Here is a 19985-nt window from a genome sequence, read left to right on the forward strand (position 1 = left end):
ATGAGGAAGCAGGAGGGATTCAAAGCAAGAGAGGGACTCAGTCCACCATTACTGGCTTTGAAGAGAGAGAATGGGGGCCAGGAGCAAAGAAATAAGTGTACTCTCTAGAAACTGAGATCAACTGTTAGCTGACAGCCAACAAGGAAACAGCCCTACAACCACGAGAACCAAATTTTGTTGATATCTCAATGATCAAGGACACAGACTCTTCCCTAGAGTCTCCAAAAGGAAATATAGCTCTGAGGCATCTTGATTTTAGCCTGGTAAGTGCCTGTCAAACTTCTTTCATATGGACCTGTAAAATATGATTCTTATTGCTTTACGATGCAGTAATTTGTTACAGCAACAGTGTAAACCTATCACATGAGGAAGGTGGTACAGACCACTGGATTTGGAATAACAGGCCACTGGTGATCCTTATAGAAGCTGTTTCAGAAAAGTTATGGGGAGGAAGACCAAATTAGGTGAATTGGGTGAATGAGAAATAAAAATATAGAGACAACTCTTTCCAGGGAAAGAGGGATGTGACACAAAGCCTCAGGAAAAGCCTTGAATTCTGCTAGACTGAGAAAGAATTCTAGTTGGTAAAAAATGATGCCGGGGTCTCTCAGCAAGGAGGCATGTATATTAAATACAGCACAATCAGGCCCCACCTGGAATGCCAGGTGGCTTTGTACTAACATATGAGGGATCTGGGGCAAGGATACCTGTGAATTTTCCTGGCCTGTGTGTATGGACATCCAGCACAGTTGAAATGGCTGTGGTCCAGGGTTCCAGGAGCAAGAACTCTAAGTGGCCACATTTTGTTGGACGTTTTTTGAGGACACCTTGCCAGGTTGGTGAATATTGTCCTGAGGAGAGCTCCAGTGGAGCCCTATCCTGCCCAGGTCCCAGGGAAGGAGCCCTGGATCCCTAGACCCAAGGAAGGTTCTGCTGCAGGATCCAGTCATTTCTACCAGGTGCTCATCATGAGAAAATTGTTTGAGAGAGAGAGAGAGAGACAGACAGAGAGAGAGAGAGAAAGAGAGAGAGAGAGAAATACTCAGCCTTAGAAAGAAATCTTACAGTAGGGTCATGAGTTCAAGGCCAGCCTCGACTACATAGTGAGACTGTGTCTCCAAAAAAATAAATGAAAAAGGGCTTGTGGTTCCTTATGAATTTTAGGATTGTTTTTTCTATTTCTATAAAAATGCCATTGGAATTTTTGATTGGGATTACATTGAACCTATAGATTGCCTTGGTGGTATGAGTAATTTAACAATACTAATTTTTCCATTTCATGATCATGGGATTTCTTTCCATTTATTTGTGTCATCTTCAATTTCTTTTATCAATGCTTTATAGGTTTCAGTAAATATATTTTTCACTTCCTTGGCTAAATTTATCTTGAGATGTTTTATTCTTTTTGTTGCCTTTGTAAATGGGATTGTTCCTTTGATTTCTTTGTGTATTTTTTGCCCTGTTTATGCAGGAAATTGAACCCAGAACCTTGAGTGGGCAAGGCAAACAGTATCACTGAACCATATCCCCAACTCCCCTTGAATTCTTTCTGGATAGTATGTCTTTAGTGTACAGGAATTCTAGCAATTTTTGTATGTTGATTTTTGCGGAGTTCCTTGCGACACCCAATGGGTCAATGTCTACTCGAGTTGACTTGGGAGGCGAAAGGCTGCTAACTCCAAAGGGTCAAAACATCTTGAAAACAGGATGTTTTTCCAGCTCTCACAGACATGCACCTTAAGGAGAAAACAAAGAAGCTCCTGAGGGGACAATCAGATAAAAGTTAATTATTCAGCCAAACTGTTACCGTGCCTTGCTCGCCTGCCTTGCTACCTAAAACAAACATCTGCACTCAGCAGAACACTATGCCTTTGTTGTTTCTCAATAAATCTGGGGGCTTGAGTCAGTTCAGGACTTCAGTCCATTCTGGTAAAGACTCCTGGCCCCCCATAAAGATATTCTCTGTCTCTTGCATCTTCATTCATCTCTCTAACAGAATTTGCTGGCCTGAACCCAGCAGATTTTATATTATCAACTTTACTGAATTAGCTTATTGTCTAAAGTCAATTTTTTTCTGGTACGGGCATAATGCCTTCTCTGTTTTCTTTTGGTTTCTATTTTCATGGAATATATTTTTGTGTCCCTTTCTAATTTCAGTCTTCCTGTGTCCTTAAAGCAAATATGAGTCTCAGGAGCTTTCAGTTTAAGTCTTGTTTTTAAAATCCATACAGCCACTCTTTTTTAAAAAAAATTACGGCACTTAGTCTGCTTACATTTCGAGTATTTACTAATAAGCGAGGTTTTACTGTTTCATTCTGTTCTTGGTAGTTTTCTGTTCTTCAGTTCCTCTGTTACTTTCTTTGTCTCTTGCTGATTTCCTCTGTGATTTGTTAATTTTCTGTTGTGGTGTGCTTTTATTTCTTTTGTCCTTTGTGCGTCTATTGTAGATTTTTGCTTTCTGGTTACCTCAAGGTTTACATTGCTCATGCAGTTATAAAAGTACATTTAAGCTAATAATAATTTAATTTCAATCACAAAATAACAAAACTCTATACTTTTGCTCCACACACATTGTTTTTGATGTCACAATTTACATTTTAATTGTTTATCCATTAGAAAGTTATTGTACCTACTTTTAATATTACAGTGAGTTATAAGTGCTCTACCCCTGCCATTAGTAGAGCCCTAGCATACTTCAGTTTGACTGCATATTTTCCTTCACCAGTGAGTCCTTTCCTCTCATGCATGCTTTCACGCTACTCATTATCATCCTTTCATCTCAGTTTGAAAAACCGTCTTTAGCATTTCTTCTTGGACAGGTCCGGTGGTGATAAACTCCCTCGGCTTTTATTTGTGTGGAAAAGCCTTGTCTCTTCTTTATTTCTGTGGGATACTTTTGCTGAATAAAGTATTCTTAGTTGGCAGGTTTTTTCTTGTAGCACGTTGAACACATTGTTGCACTCTTGCCTGACCTACAAGTCTTCTGCTGAGAAATCCACTGACATCTAAAAGGAGGACGCTTTCTCTTCTATGTGACTTGTCTCTTTTCTCGTGCCGCTTTTAAAATTCATTTCATCTTTCATTTTTGTCAGTTTGATTATATGGTGTCTCGGTGAAAACCTCTTTAGGTAGAACCTGTTTGGTCAACCTTTGAACGTCCTTTACCTACATGATCATATCTCTCTCCAGACTGGGAAAGTTTTCAGTCATTACTTCTTTAAATACATTTCTGTTCAACCCCTCTCTCCTTCCAGAATTCCCTTAATCTATAAATTAGTTCTCTTAATGATATCCTGTAACTCCTGTGGTCTTTTATTCCTTTTCATTCTTTTTGTCGTTGTCATTATGTTTTGCTTTTCTCTAAATGGAAAATGTCACATATCATGTCCCCAAATTCACATATTCCTTTTTCTGCCCTCCAATTTTTTTTGCTCCAGCTGTGTGAGGAACTTCTCCAGCCTAGGACCCCAACCTCAAATGCACATCCTCTCATCAGTGGGTTGCAGTCAGAATCAATCCCTTTGTGTGGAGATGATGGTCAAAAACTCCTATTCTGCCATATTCTTGTTTTAATATTTATTTTCTTATTTTATTAGCACATGTTTGCAGTTCATGTAGTTTACAGTCATCTGGGGAAGTGGTTACGTGTACATGCCACAACTTGTTTCTTTCTTTCTTTCTTTCTTTCTTTTTTTTGGGGGGGGGGGACCAGGGATCGAACTCGGGTCCTTGCGTTTGCGCAGCAGGCGGCAAAACCACTGAGCTAAATCCCCGGCCCCAATGTTTCTTTTTTAATCCCCTTCCCTCTCCTTCCCTCCCTCCTCCTCCAATTCCCCATATCCCATTTTTCATTCTTGTTGATATTAATCTTAGCTCATGTTATGGCATATAATGTTTGTATTTATTGAGGTTATAAGGTTCCTGTACATGGCATGTCTTTATTCTACTTATTTCCCCTTCCCTTCTCCTTACTCCTAGTGGTTTTTCCTTTGGACCACTTCCCTATTTGGAATAAAAAAAATTTTAAAGAAAGAAACATGCTATAATACGTACATGGAACCATTTCCCAAGACAATTGTAAACTACATGAACTGCAAACATGTACAAATAAAATAAAAATTGAAAACAGATCCATCTCCTTTTCCTCTTCTATCCATACTCTTGACATCATTTCTGCACCTCATAAACTTTGACTGGATGCCAAGCACTTGGAATTTTGTCTGTTTAATACTGGACTTCTTTTTCATTCCCTTCAACATTTTGGAGCTTTGTTCTGAGACACAGTTGTTACTTGGAATGAATGTGATTCTTTTCAAGTTTGCCTTTATGCTTTGTTAGTTGGGTGAAGAACAGTCTTTAGCCAAAGGCCAGTTTTGGAGATGGTTCTGCTTGATCTGTTATGATCATCTTATCCTTGCCTCATGGAGTTTTCTCATACAAATTGCTATGGACTGAATGTTTGCAGTTGCCCCAAAATTCATATAATGAAAGTCTAACCCTTAATGTGATGATATTCAAAGGCAGGGCATTTGGAAGATGATTAGGGAGAAATTAGGTCATGAGGGTGATATCGTCATGATGGGATTAATGGGAAGATAATATCTCTCTCTGTCTCTCTCTCTCTGTCTGTCTGTCTGTCTGTCTCTCTCTCTCTCTCTCTGTATGTGAGGACATAACCAAGACTCTCACCAAGATTCTAACCATCAGAAACCCAGATATCAGACATCCAGCCTCCAGAATTGTGAGAAATAAGAGTTTGTTTTTAAGCTATTGCTCTGGTATTTTGTTACAGTAGCCTGAGTTGACTAAGCACAAATGTAAGAACTGACCAGAACTGAACTGAGCACTTAAGGGGAAACCTCTGCAGATCCTTAGAGCCCTCTTTGTTGGCCTTTTACTCTCTGGCCCCGCTCCATGCATTCTTGCTGCCTTGTTTTCCTGTGAGTCTGCACTCTGTATGCTCAAAACAAAGACACAGTGCTTGCATGGGCCTTCAGCACACTGCAGGTAAGGAGTTCTCTCCTGGCTGGAAGCTGTGCAGAGTTAAGGGTACACTTGTCTTTGTGTTCCTTCACTATGCTGCCTGTTGTCCAAAGGCTGAAAACTATTACTGCATTTATTTTGTCTGGTAATAGTTATTTTGGGAGGAAGCCAAATCTGGGCTCCATTGACTTATCATGGCAAATAGACTACCAATGTGTTAGTAAAGTAAATCCATACTCCAGGTTCTCCAATATCCAGTAGGGAAATTCTGCTTTCATTTATTTTAAAATTATCTTGGCCACTTCAGGCCAGTTTTCTGTCATATTAATTTTCTAACCAGTTTACTAAATTCTTTTTAAAATCCTTTTAGAATTTGGACTGGGACAGAATTAAATCACATTCTAAAATATGACCAATATCCTTTCATTTTCATATACCTTGTCTTTGGATGGGAAGATTTAATTTAAAAAATGAAAGTTCTCACTTGGCAAATGGTGTCAATATCCTGGAAGAGGAAGTTGTGCGACACAGTTGGATTGTGCCCTTGCAGGCTACCTGAGGACAGGCTGGCCAGAGCAAGGCTGATGGGAAGCTGATGGGGTGGGAGCTCCACTGGATGGAGACATTAAAAATCAAGAGACTGAGTGGTCTTGGGACACTTTGGCAAATGAGTAAACAAGATGGAGAGAAATGTATAGTTTGCTGACACTTAGCTAAGAAATGGGAGATACATGCACATACATACACATACTGTGTATATGTATGCTATATGTGTATAAGCCTGTGTCTACTTATACTTTAAAAATAGAAGGTTAATCAACTATAAAAGCATTTTATATGATTTTTCCATGGAAGAAGTAACAGAGACAAAAGCTGTACTTTCCTGAATATACTTTGCTTGTATACTCACTCTGAACCATAAAACCATATATGTGTGTGTGCATGAATATGTGTGTTATGTATATGCATACAGATATGTATATTTTTAAGATATGATAAATGATATTTAAGGAAATGAATATGGACATTTTTATAAATTAAAAAAACAATTCTTCACTAAATACAGAAAATTTCATTTATTATCTCATAATGAGAGGGGGCTAGAGAGTCAGAGGGAGGAAGGGAGGGAGGGAGAGAGAGAGGGAGAGAGAGAGAGAGAGAGAGAGAGAGAGAGAGATGAAATACAGAGGAAGAGACATAATTTTATCACAAACTTAAATTTCTAAAAATAAATCCCTAAAAATTTAAAGCAAAATAAAGCAAATGATCCCAACCGAAGGGCAATCGGGCTGGTGGCTCAGCCACACACAGAGAACCTATTTAAAGTGACTCGAAACCACAGTAATTTGATAGCCCATCCCTACTGGGATATGTCCTATGGGCAAACCTCCCCCCTCAAAATGCAAATAATATCTTTCGCTGCTATCAGAAGTCGTAAATGTCACTGGGTATGTGGTAACCGTTTTTGGAGACTGGTATATACAAGTGGAGTAAGTGAGAAATTCTTTTGGGATTGTTAATGACCACAGTATTTCAGTGTGGGAGAAAGGAGATCAATGAGTTAAGTAGAAATCCTGTAGTTGAATTGGAACTGCTAGTGTAATCTCATGACATGCCATCTTGTAAACAAATGCTATTTTCTACTCTGTTTCCTGAAAAAGCTCAGACACAGTGACTAAGCCAGTCATACCAAGTGCACAGATGGTGGTCCCAATACCATTTGCCCTAGTAGACACCTGGACTTTGCAGCCCTGAGGGGTCTAAGGCAGGAAATGCACCTGTCCTAAGCATCTGAGAGTTTTCCTCTGGTTCAGTCTAAGAACTCCTAAGGTGTGTCCAACTGACTGAATAGTCAATCTGATGAGGTTGACGCAGAAAATGGAAACATGAAGGTAATAGATTGAAAATGCATTCAATATGCCTATGTCCTCTAGTTCATAATGAAGCAGACACAACAAAGCATTGTGGTCACCTTTAGAGGAAAGTCAGTTCACCTGAAATCTCCTTTATCATGTTTCCTCATATCAACTGCACTTCCAGGTGCCACTGCACCTTTGTGGAAGAGATTTCTAAAGCTGCTCCAGTTACCAGAGAGAAGGGATGATGGGATCAAAATCCTACCACTGTGGGCTGGGGGTAGCTTGGAGGAGAGTGCCCACTTAGCATTTGAGAGGCGCTGGGTTCACTTCCAGCACCACACACACACACATACGTGGCTGTGTGTGTGTGTACACATATACACACAAATAAATAGTCATAGTAGTGCTAAACAAGAGACAATCAGACCTTCTGTGCCACCAAATATAATGGATATTTATCAGAAAATGAAGCCTGAATTTGATCAAACCTCTAGATTGAACCACCAACATATGGGAGCTACAGGAGACAGAGGAAAACATTAAATGACACCACAAAGGTGCAATTATCAAATTCAGGCTGGGGAAGTGCAAACGGACAATCTGTTTTCTTCAGTAAATTGCCAGAAAACATGTGACACCGGGGCAGTTCTTAGATTGAAACAGCTTTAAACACCTATTACCATCTATCACTACAAACTGCAATTTATTGCCATATTTAGATCCTAACTTCAGCAAATAAATGAAATAATTATTAGACAATTTGGGGAATTAGAATAATAACTAGACATTTAATCATATTGGGAAATTATTATTTCTAAGATGTGATAAGTGGTATTTTAAAAATAAATACTGTTTACAGATTTAAAATAATAATTACCCTCCTAAATAAATAGCTATAGCAAACTTCCATTTGTTATACAAGTAGTTTTCTTTTTGAGGGCTGAGTCAGATAAAATTATTTAAAAATTTACATGGAGGTAGAAATGCTTAAGTAGCAAAGAAAAGTATGTAGAGGATAAATAATGAGAGACTTGCCTTCAACTGAAAGCTGCTGTGATAAAAATCACTGTAATACAATCAACATGGTATTGGCATAAGAGTAGACAAATCAGTGGAACAGAAGAGTGGATCCAAAAATAGATCTCAGTATATATCATAATTTAATATGTGACAAAGGTAGTATTTCAATTCTGTGGGAAAGAATGGTTTATTTAATAAACAGTGCTGGCATAACTGGCTATTCATCTAGAACAAAATGAACCTGTGCCTCAACTTTACAACAAATCCAAAAATCCAAATAGATTAAAAACTTAAATGTAAACAATAAGTCTTAGAAAAACATTTAGGTGACTATTTGCAAATATAGGGGTCAGAGAACATCTTTTTAACTAAAACCAGAAACCCAGAAAGTATGAAAGATAGGCACATTTGATTATATCATAATTTAAAATTTTAAATGGCAAAAAATATCAAAACCAAACACATTGAGAAAAATATGTGCAATGCAGATAACACATAAAGGGCAAATACTTCTTAGAGACAACAAATTCTTGCAAATTGATAAGCAAAAGATAAATTATTCCAATTTTTAAAGGGGGCAAAAGGCATAAACAGGTAATTCACAACCAAATCCAAATGGCTAACAAACATATTAAAAGTTATCTAGGGCTGGGTATTTAGCTCAGTGGTTCCGGCGCCTGCCTTGCAAGCGCAAGGTCCCAAGTTCGATCCCTGATACCAAAAAAAAAAAAAGTTATCTAAGCTCACCAGTATCCAGAGAATTACAAATTAAAATAATAATAATGAGATACTACTCTACATCCACCACACTGGTAATAATTAATAAGAACAATATTATTTATTGCACATGGATTGCTTATAAAAATGTCAATTACTATTGCCTTTTGAGAAAAAATAGTCTAGCAACATTTATTAAAATAAAGAATCCACATGGCCTCTGACCCAATGATTACGTTCCAGGGAATGTAGCCAATAGAAATAAAGCAACCAATATAGAAGTTTATATGTAAAATTATACTGGCAAAAATTAAAAACAAAGTGAACATACATCCGTTAAGAAGTGGCTGAATAAGGGCCGGGGATTTAGCTCAGTGGTTTCGCCGCCTGCTGCGCAAGCGCAAGGACCCGAGTTTGATCCCCGGTACAAAAAAAAAAAAAAAAAAAAAAGGCTAAATAAATTGTGAATCTGCATCATGAAATGCTACGCAGCTACTGTCAAGAAGGAAAGAGAGCTACTCTGAATTAGAAATAGAAGGGATTCCGGGGGATGTTGAGTGAGAAGGGAAGAACACAGAAAATTGTGTGTACTTTGGTTCTCAGGAATAAGCCAGTATAGATGATCTGTGTTTGTATACGTGTCTATATTTGTATACAAACCGCTGTTTATTTAGGATTACATGAGTTTGGGGAAACACACGGAATGCTCGCCAGGGTATTGTTAACAGGGCCTATGCCAACTTGGCAATGGGAGGGGGATGAGATTGGGGTCGATGCTGAAAGGAAAAGGGTGGAAGAAGAAAATTGTCTAAATTTCTTTCAAGCTAGCATAATGGCATTCTTTAATGTATGTACATTAGTATGTATATATAATAAACCTGTATAAAATGGACATGTGTTTGAGTATATAGGATATGACATATAGCATATAAGGAGAACAACCTGCCATTCAATCCATATCTACCCTTGCATCTGTAGGCATTTGTTTGATGTGCTGTTAATGTATGGTGTGAGTCTATTTTGTCAGAGCAAAGCACATAGAAATCATCTCTATATCCGTAGTCTGCACAAATGCCCATAATATTGAATGAGAAGTGAAAAAGATGTGAAGGGATCGATGCAGGCTCTTAACATTTGTGACCTCAGAGTGGCTTGAAAGGATGCAGTGGCGATGAACTTCTGCTTCACACATCACTGTACTATTTTACTTGTTCAATGTGTCTGACTTGCTTTCTAATTTGAGAGGGGAAAGGAGAAACCAGAAAGTCTCTTGTCTAGGGATATATCTTTCACTATATGTTGAGATCTTCTTTTAGTTTTGCCTCCTGTAAATAAGGTTTCTTTGTCTTTCTGTCCTGTTAAGAATATTGTTTTTAATTAGGAATGAGTGTTTAAGGTTTATCACCTCTTTTTTGATTATCTCCTGATCTGGGATTTTTTTTTGTCCTTTAGTAAATTAGTATGATTTTTCTCTTTCTTCTCTGTACTCTCCCATGTGGTTCTCTTACCCAGATAAATACATACACTAACAATTTGCAAATGTAGATTTCTAGCTAGACTCCTTTTCTGAACACCAGATTCTGGATACCTGCCTACTGACGTCTCCACTTGGATGTCTAACGAACATCTCAAGCTCAACACAATCCAAATGAGAACTTTCAACCACCATCCCCCTCCCAACCTTACATGACCTTGGGGAAACACTCATGGAGACCAATGGGATGTCTGTTTCAGATGAAGACAACCCTATCCAATAGTAGGCCAGGCCAGACATGGGTCACCTATGACTTTTTCTTTCAGAACCTTCCACTCACTGCATTAGGAAATTCTGTTCCTTCTACCTTCAGCAGAAATACCCAGAGTTGACCACTTCATCACTTCTCTGGGTTGGCTTACACCCTGGTTAGAGTTACTATCCACTCTTACCAAGAGTACTAATCTCCTGTGTTTCTTTATTGCCCCCCCCCAGTCAATTTTCAAAATACACCCGGTGTCCAGCCCTTTCATATTCATATATTAGGTCACATCACTCATTGGTTTTTTTGGTGTTTTTTTGGTACCGGGTATTGAACTCGGTCCTTACGCTTGCACAGCAGGCGGCGAAACCACTGAGCTAAATCCCTGGCACCCACATCACTCTTTGCTGAAAACTTTGCATTCTCTTTCCTTTCCTGTGTACCTGTACCCCTGCCACTGCCCCCATTTCACCGAGAGTAAACTCAAAGTCCACACAAGATCTACAGCCTGACCTCTATGACGTGTCAGACTCATCATCTCCATCTGCTCTCCTGACTTACTCTCCTGTGCCCAGCTGGTTTTCCTGAAGTCCTTCCAACATGCCAGACATGCGGTCCCTTACCCTGGTGCCTTTAAACTCACTGTCCTTTCTGCTTAGAGTTCTCCTCCCTCAGAATGCTGCTTGTTTTTACTCTCTTCTCTCTGTCTCATCAAGGCCTACCCTGACTATCTTACGGAATGTTCACCTTTCTACCCTGATGGTCTCCCTTGCTCAGATCCACTTGTTCATTTTCTATACGTACATCCTTTTCTGACATACTGAAATGTCTCTTTATTAAGTGTATCTTTTCTTGTCTCATCCCACTAGAAAATAAGCTCCAAAAGCTCAAGAATCTTGCTTTGTTCACTGACATGACTTCAAGGCCTAGAACAGTGCCTGGAACGTGAAAGATGCTTAACAAATATTTGTTGAGTAAAAGAATGAATTAGAACTATTTGGAAGGCTGGGGTGGAAGGATTGTAAGTTCAAGGCCAGCCTTAGCAAGACCCCATCTCAAATGAAATGAAAAGAAATCAAATAATGAATTAGTGGATTGCATTGGCTCTGAGGGTAGAACTCCACTGAAACCAGTCTTCCTACGTGTTTTAAGCTATGTTATTTTCTAGTGTTTTTCCTTATAAATATAGTCTCTGTTGTATTCTCTCTTGTAGGAATATTTCCAAATCGCTAGCTCATTGGTAGAGATGTCTACTGTGTTCCCCACACTGTTACAGATTTATTCTTTAAAATGTAATTATTTAGTGATTTCATAGGATTTGGCAAGGAAGGAAAAGCAGATCCATGTGTTACTTGCTTACAGTTATTTAACATTAACCTTAGAGAACTGAGAATCTGGTAGTGCAAGTCAGTGTCTCCAAATCTGAGGTAAATCTGATTAAGTTAAGTTCTGGACTTCGGGCCTTGGTAACCCTAGCTATACAAGGTCATCTTTCTTTTTTTTTTTTTTGGTACCAGGGATCAAACTTGGGTCCTTGTGCTTGCACAGCAGGTGGCGAAACCACTGAGCTAAATCCCCAGCCCCTACAAGGTCATCTTTTAAAGCCTGATTTAGGGACCAGCTAGCTAGCCTTCCTCTAATTTCTTGCAGCTCCAGCCCTTTAAGGGTGCCACTACCTGCATAAACCAAGACATTATGAAGTATGCTTTCAATTCAGAGAAAAAATGAATTGCATAAGTGCTGGATAATAAAAATGAGGTTCTAATGCCTGATACTACATTTCCTTCCTTCTAATTGACTCAATCTGAAAATCAAAGATATCCACCCACATCCTTAGGGAATTCATTGAAAATCTTATGCAGCTGAAAAAATTTCTAATCTCTTTTTACCATAGCTCTAGTAGTCAATTAAAGACTTTTCAAAATGTAAAATATACATTTTTATGTCTGTTTTCAAAGTCACTAAAGACCAGATTTTGACCATTGACTTCTGTGCTGAATATGCATGCCCTATGAAAACAGTTTGGTTAATTTGAGAATTTGTGAATGTGCTAAACTATTTTTATCTAACTTTCAAACAGCATTGCATTTCTAAACCTTTAAAAAATTATATTCCCTGTAGTTTTAGTTTTTAAATGTAACTTCATGATTATGTGGGAATTTGAGGGAAGAAGTGTTCACAGCCCATTTTTCCAAGGCCAAAAATAAATTAATACACATCACAAGATCACACACCTGTTACAAAAATTATTATTTTTTAAGAAAGTGGCTAAAAAAAAGTGGCTTACACTTTGATTACTACTATCAAATAATACTGAGAGGAGATCATGAAACTTAGCTGAATCAGCACCTAACCTTGTCAACAAAGGATGAGGCAGACCAACTGTTTTAGATCTTTATGTTTGGCCCATAAACCCATGACTTGGCCTGGTTGCCAACAGTCCTATCCTTTTCATTTACTTTTGAAAGATTCTCAAGATAAAAATTCCAGATTGTGCCCCATTATATAGATGATTATATGAAAAATTTCTGTTTCTTTGGGAAGACCTATGGGATTGAAGGCCTTTATCTTATTTTGGAGTTTATTCCATTATTCTAGCACCACGATCATAAATAAGTTCTTCCAAAAAAGATTTTTTTACTTTGCTGCAAAACACATTTTCTTTTAACGTTAGTGGATATGGAAAATCATTGCTTATCAACGATTGGGGACAATATACAAGTTCTCTCTTGGATCTGTTCTATTTTAACTTTTACTCATGAAAAATGGAAAACTACTTTTCACTTCTCATCATTTTTGGATGCTATTCAGAAATTCCATGTGACTGTTGAAATGTGTTGGCCAAAATGGGACCCCATTTACTCGATCTTTGTGGAGATGGTAGCTTCTGAAAGACTGAAACAATAGGAGAAATTAAACAGGAAGTGACAGATTTAACTGTAACATTTTTGAGCTTCTGTACCACAAAAATTAATAAAACTGGCTGAGAAAGTATTCGTATCATATTAAAATCAGTTAAAAATTCATATGTCTATACTAATTTTACTCACATGAATGAAAACTTTATATAAAATATACAATTTAATGAATACTTTTACATTAAGAAAATAAATTATTTTAAATTAAAAGAATCCTTTTGAATAACAAGAAGACTCTAATAGATACATGAATAGACAATACTGCTATTGTCCAACACTCATTTCCAAATCCAGTTGGCATGTCATTTCATTGAAACCCCCAACTAAACCTTAGTAAATAAGCTCTTTCCCAAACTCTATGATCCTATATTCCATAACACATTCTATTTCCCATGATATAGCAGTCACTAAACTATTCTGAACTTTTTTATAACTATCTCTCCTATTAGAAATGATCATCTGATAAGAAGGTGGCAAAGCAAGGACTGTGTATTTGGTTCATTTTTTCTTCATTGTTTAACATGGTATGTCCTTGAAAATAACTGATGGGGTAGTTTGTGCCAAAATAAATTTAAAGAGCAACCATAGAGTTATAGGAAAGATTGTTCTCATGTTCTCAACTGAAGATCCGCATCATGTAATGTTATGGATCAGACCTAAAATATCCCCTCAAAGTCTCATGTGTTTGGAAGGTGATTAGAACATGGGAACATTATCCTCATCAGTGGATCAGTCTGCTGGTGTTATGGTTTAGATCTAAAATGTCCCCCAAAGCCTCATGTGATCATATGTGGGGCTTTTGGAAGACAATTGGATTCTATAGCTGACTCACTGTCAGAGGTATGGCCTGGTCAGAAGAGGCAGGTCACTGTGGGTATGACCTGGAAGGTGATTTCGCCCTTCCTGACTCCTCCTGCCATTCTCTGCTTCCTGTCTGCTACGTCTCCCATACTCCTCTGCCATGGTGTTTTTTCTTAGAAGGCAGCAGACCATGGACTGAAATGTGAGTCAGAATAAAACCTCTACTCTTTTAACTTTCAGGTTAAGTTTCAAGGAAAGTGACTAAGATAGCTGATGAGTTCATAGCTGACTTGTTAGGAGGTGGGGCCCGCTTAGATGTGGTTCACCGGGGGATGACTTGGCAGAGTGTATTATGTCTCCAGATCCTCACCTCTCTCTACTTCTCAGCTGCCATGGGGTGAGCAGCTTTTATCCACTATGCCCTTTTCACCATGCCATTTCTGCCTTGGAGCCAGTTGACTACAGGCTGAACCTACTAAAAATGTGAGCCAAAATAAACCTGTCTTCCTTTAAATTGTGCAAATTGGGTATTGTATCCCAGTGATGGGAAAAGCTGACTAATAGCTTTTAACACCAGCAGTAGGGTCTCTGCTGTGACTATTCCTGACCATGTTGTTCAGAAGCCTTTGGAACTAATTTGCAGGGGGAGTTTGGAATGGTTTAGAGATGTGGGCTAGAGAAGCCTAGCTACTGCTTGAGCTGGTGTCAGACCTTGGGATCATCTATATGGTGCTGGTATTTCAGGCATGTGGACTATCAAAGGTATGGGGTCATGGAAGCTTTCACCCAGATTTCAAAAGAATGCTTGAGGGGCCAGGCAGTGTGACCTTGAAAAGACAGTGTGTGAAGTTGTGAAGATGAAGCTGAAAGTGTAGTGGACAGCCATGGGATTTGGAGATGCCAGGAAAATGGAATATCTGCTGATGAAAGCTGCAGCTGACCAGTAGAGCCAGCCCATGTGAGAGGCCATGTGGCTGCAATCAGCAAGGTCATAGGGGTAGGACTGCCCAAGCCCTTTGGAGATTGTATCTCACCACAACCTACCCCAGATGCTGGACATGGAACTACAAGATTTAATGTTTTCTCTGTAGGGTTGCAATCTTGCTTTGGTCTCATTCCTTTTTGTTCCCCTACTTCTCCCTTTTGGATTGAGAATGTTTCCTGTTGGAAGTATTTAATTTCCTTTTTAATCTTTACATTTTTACAGAGGCTCACAGTTAAGTCTTAGAGACTTTCAACTTGGACCTTTTAACAAAGCCAGAATTGTTAAGTCTTTCGTAACTCTTAGAGATGAGCTAAAGGCATTTTGCATAATGAAATGGACATGAGCCTTTTGGGGGCTGCAGGTGGAATGTTATGGTTTTTATCTAAAATGTCCCCCCAAAGTCTCATGTGTTTGGAAAGTGATTGGATCATGGGGATGCTATACTCATCAGTGGATTAGACTGCTGATGAGTTCCTAGCTGACCTCCTGTTGGAAGGTGGACCTGGTTGAAGACAGATTATTAGAGCATGACCTTGAAGGGTGTATTTTTTTTTTCTGGTACAGGGCATCGAACTTAGGACCTTGCACTTGTGAGGCAGGGGTGGTGCCATTGAGCTAAATGCTAGCCCTGACAGGTGTGTTCTTGTCTATGGCTCCTTTTCTCTCTCTGCTTAGCGGCTGCCAGGTGTTTAGCAGCTTTTCTCTGCCACACCCTTTTACATGCCATTTCTGCTTTAGAGTCAAACCACCATGGACTGAATCCTCTGAAAGCTATGAGCCAAAATAAACATCTCCTGCTTCAAGTTGATAGTGTTGGGCATTGTGATGAGAAAGTGACTGATACACACAATATTATTTTGTTCAAGGAGGCTTTACTACATCGATAGATGTGCTACTCTTTTTTAGGAACTGAAAACTTATAAACATTATCACAAAGATATTAAAAGATATCTCCTAAAATTAATTTATAAAATCAAGGTTATGCCAGTCAGAATGTAAGGTTTATAAAACCTTGAAAAAATTATTCTGAAGTTAATTGCAAAAAGCAAACATGGAAGAAGAGCCATAAAGACAATCTGTAAGTAAAAGGAATAATGAGGGGAAATACATCTATCAAATGTTTAAATGCTTCATTACATTATAATAATTAAAATGCTGTAGACTGATATGAAGACAGAAACATTGTATTAAACAATGGCAAGTGCAGAAATAAGCAAAAGTATATATAAACATTATTTTAGGATAAAGCTGGCCTCTTAAGCAGTAATGAGACAATGGTTTTTTTTATACTTTGTCACACTTCTTCAATAAAGTGTATTGTGAAAAATGCAAAACCATTTTACAAAGGTCACTTATATCTTCACTTCTTCTAACCAAAGGAATTGCAATGGCTCAACTCTCAAAGAAATGCCATAACAACAGCACCCATCCTAGAAAAAAAACATGGGTAAAATTTTTTTAAAGGAAAAGCCATTCTAAATATGGTGTGAAATTGAGAAACCACTAAAGATAAGGCTTATTACTGAAATATTAGGAAAAACTCTGAAATTTGCATGCAGAAAAAAATTCCACCAAAACAAATAACCCCTTATAGGGAAAAAAATAAAAGATAAACAAGAAACAGAAAGAAAAATGTTTGCAATACATGGTACACAAAGGACTAATCGCTTTAATATGCAAGGAGTTCATAGCAATCCACCTGGAAAAGACCAATGACCCAATAGAGACAGGCAAAGCATATGAACACAAAATTCATAGGAGAGCAGCAAGTGACTAATAAATCTATTAAAGAATAACAAGAGTATCAAAATAAAACGAGATAACCTACCAGATTAGCACATTGAAAAACATTAATGACATACAATGTTAAGCATAGAGAAGGGGAAATGCATGAGATATTTGGAAGGGCAACTTGGCAATATCAATAAACAAAATTTAGCTGAGGATATAGCTCAGTGGTAGAGTGCTTGCTTCTTTGTGCTTAGGCTTCAGAGCAACTTTGCCAATGTGTTCACCAGAAATCAGTGTTTCCTTTTCCCAGTGACTCAATCTGTTTTCTATTCCACTTTTCTAAACTCTGACCAGGGATCACTGTTCCTGACCTCTCCTGAAGTAGAGACTTCTGTTAAGATGAGCAATACCACCCCCATCACACTGTGTTAGTCAGTGCTCTATCACTGAGATGAAATACCTGAACAAAATGGTTTAAGGGAGGAAAGATTTCTTTTGGTTCTTGGTTTCAGAGGTTTAAGTTTGAAGAAAAGAGGCCTCTATTGCTTTAGGCCTGTGCTGAGGCAGAAACATCAGGGTCAAAGAGTGTGGGAGAGGATGGCTGCTCATCTCATGGTGGTCAGGAGACAGAGAAAAAGGGAAAGAGCCAGAAACAAAGGGTCCAGGGATAAGATATAGTCCCCAAGTGCAGGCCCTCATGATCCACTTCCTTCAACTAGATTCCACTTCCTGTTTCTATCGCCTTTCAACAATTCCATCAAATTATCATCTCATCAGTGGATTGATGGACTTGATTAAGTGAGAGGTCTGATGATCCAATCACTTCCTCAAAAGCCCCTTGACAACAAAGCCTTCAATGCAATGAGCCTCTCTGGGGGTACATATTAAATCCCAACCATAGCACACACACACTAGGCACTGCTCGACTTGCAAAGGGAACCCCCAGCATCCTTGCTGCTCATAGATCTTTCCTTAAAATATCTGATACTTACAGTCCCTCCTGTCACTTAGTTTCTGATCTGACCTCAATTTTCATTGTCGCCTTGCAGCTTCACAGTGTCCTTCAGGCTTGATGGGTACACAGTTCCTCCCCCTACAAATATGGCTTCCCTTTGCATTTCCCCAACTCCTATTCTCGTGCAAGTTTTAAAACAGGCTGAAAATTCTTTGACACTCCTTCATTCCAGAGATAAACCCCAGGTGTACTCATAGCCTTAAACGTTGGGGACCATGGGACAGCATGTGACTTGGGCTTCCTGTGGATTCTGAAAACTTCCAGTGAGACTTCCATCTTACCTCAGTAGGTCTCAAATCTGTCCCCTTCTCTATTATTGTCCCATGTCCTTCATTTCTCATTTATCTTCCAGATACTCTGCTATTCCAACTCTTGCCTTCTAGTTCATTCAGGGTTCTCTCAACTTTTCTCTAAACTGATGTTTTTTACCCTAAATTTCCCTACTCATAGCTTCCAGGAGAGATGGTGGTTAAATTAGCTGGAAGTTTGCAAGCTGCTCAACTTCATGGGGATAACTCAAACTTGGACACAGTGCAATATTTACTTAGGGTATATCCCAGAGCTGGTTGTTACCATAAACACTTTCCAACACACCACTGCTAATCTCTTTATGATTACACTTTCTCTCCTGTTGCCTCATGCAACCTCTGTCTAAATTTAATTTAGAAACCATTTTTGCTTACCGTGGAATTGCAGAACATTTGCATTTGAAAATATAAAATGGTTACAAGTAAGCAGCATTGGGCCGGGGATTTAACTCAGTGGTTCTGCCGGCTGTCTTGCAAGCGCAAGGTCCCGAGTTCAATCCCCGGTACAGAAAGAAAAAACAAACAAGTAAGCAGCATCACCTCTCTAAGCCTTCATCTTCCATTTTTTTGTGTGTGTGTGTGTGGTTTTTTTAGTACCAGGGATCAAACTCAGGTCCTTGTGCTTGTGGGGCAGGCAGCGGCACCACTGAGCTAAATCCCAGGCCCTCATCTTCCATTTGTAAAGTGGTGATAACAGCATCTTCCTTGGAGGTTGTTCTGGGATGATGAAATGAAGTCACACACATCGGCACTAAGCACATACCCAGTACGCCTTGGCTAATGTCACTCATATCCTCCTCTGTAGCCATCCAGCTTTGGGTTACTCACTTGTCATCAGACACTTTTTAGAGCTGTCATTCTTTGAATAGCTGGCACTAATGACTCATCAGTAAAGTACGTTTTAAATTGGAGAAATGATCTTAATGGGGGAAGAAACTCACAAAAGCCAGTCCTTACTCTCATATAACTGTAATAGAATGTGGAACCCAGGTCTCTTTTCTGTAGTGCTTGGCCCTGAGAAGTTTAGAACTATTCCAAATGCAGATTCTTAGATCATTATCCATGTTGGCCCTCTCATGTGGACAAAGCTATGTTTCCAAGACCGCTCACCTGGCATTTCTCTATTCAACTTTGCCTTCATTTCCTAGGACCAGCTTTCCCAGTGCTGAGGTCATTGTCCATTGAGGTCACTTTGAAAAGGCTGAGCAAGTCCTGTTAACAGCGCTTATCTCCTCTTCTTCAGAATCAGAAACAAGGCATCCCAGCCTATGCGTCATCTGACATGGAGAAGGACTGGTAACACGTTTTGCTTAATGGAATTCATATCTTATTCTTCCTGCAAGACTGATTTTGCTTGGGAATAAAAATATTTTCATACACTAATGTTACTACATTTGATAGGATTAATTGCCCATACTTTTAAAAAGGCGTCTCTGTGGCTAATGAGAATCTCAAGAAATGCACAATGTAAAAATAAAATACATAATGTAAAAAAAAATTAGAAGTTATCCTTGGTTTCGGAAAGTGCCCAGGGATTTTTTTTTTGTTTTTGCTTCTCCAGGGTTCCTATGGATTATTTATTATCAAATTAGGTTTACTAATGTTAATTCCCATGCAATAAAAATTATATATTTTATGCATGCCTGTTATCCCTGCACTCTGAGACACTGAGGCAGGAGGATCCCAAGTTTGAGCCCAGCCTAGGCACTGGTCTCAAAAAAAAGAAAAGCTTTTTAAAGGGTCGGGGATGCAGCTCAGTGTAAAGGCCCTGTATTCAGTCTATTTTAGTGAATAGTTCTCTTGAGTTTTGACAAACACATGTCCCGTGTGAGAACCACCACAATGCAGATGTAGAAATTTCTATTCTGTCCTCTAGTTTTTGAGGATCCTTGTAGCCACTCTCCTTTCTCAT

General features: G+C 38.8%; 2 long non-coding RNA genes across 3 annotated transcripts in view; one reads left to right on the top strand and one right to left on the bottom strand.

The window, feature by feature from the left end:
* LOC110349681 (uncharacterized) overlaps window positions 1-19985 on the top strand; it is a 45064-nt gene that overhangs the window by 14198 nt on the left and 10881 nt on the right. For both annotated transcript variants that reach the window (XR_015441299.1, XR_002395841.2), the window contains one exon: window positions 19222-19369. This is a non-coding gene — a long non-coding RNA (uncharacterized LOC110349681). The remainder of the gene's footprint in view (window positions 1-19221; window positions 19370-19985) is intronic.
* The window catches only part of LOC110349682 (uncharacterized), a 33622-nt gene continuing 17483 nt past the window's right edge, over window positions 3847-19985 (bottom strand). Inside the window, exons 3-4 of the long non-coding RNA XR_015441298.1 lie at window positions 19184-19350; window positions 3847-13210 (exon numbers count right to left, since the gene is read on the bottom strand). This is a non-coding gene — a long non-coding RNA (uncharacterized LOC110349682). The remainder of the gene's footprint in view (window positions 13211-19183; window positions 19351-19985) is intronic.

Source organism: Heterocephalus glaber, unplaced genomic scaffold (assembly GCF_053883595.1).
Source record: "Heterocephalus glaber isolate CG9 unplaced genomic scaffold, H.glaber_assembly_v1.0 deba00001509, whole genome shotgun sequence".
In the NCBI taxonomy this organism is placed as follows: domain Eukaryota; kingdom Metazoa; phylum Chordata; class Mammalia; order Rodentia; family Bathyergidae; genus Heterocephalus; species Heterocephalus glaber.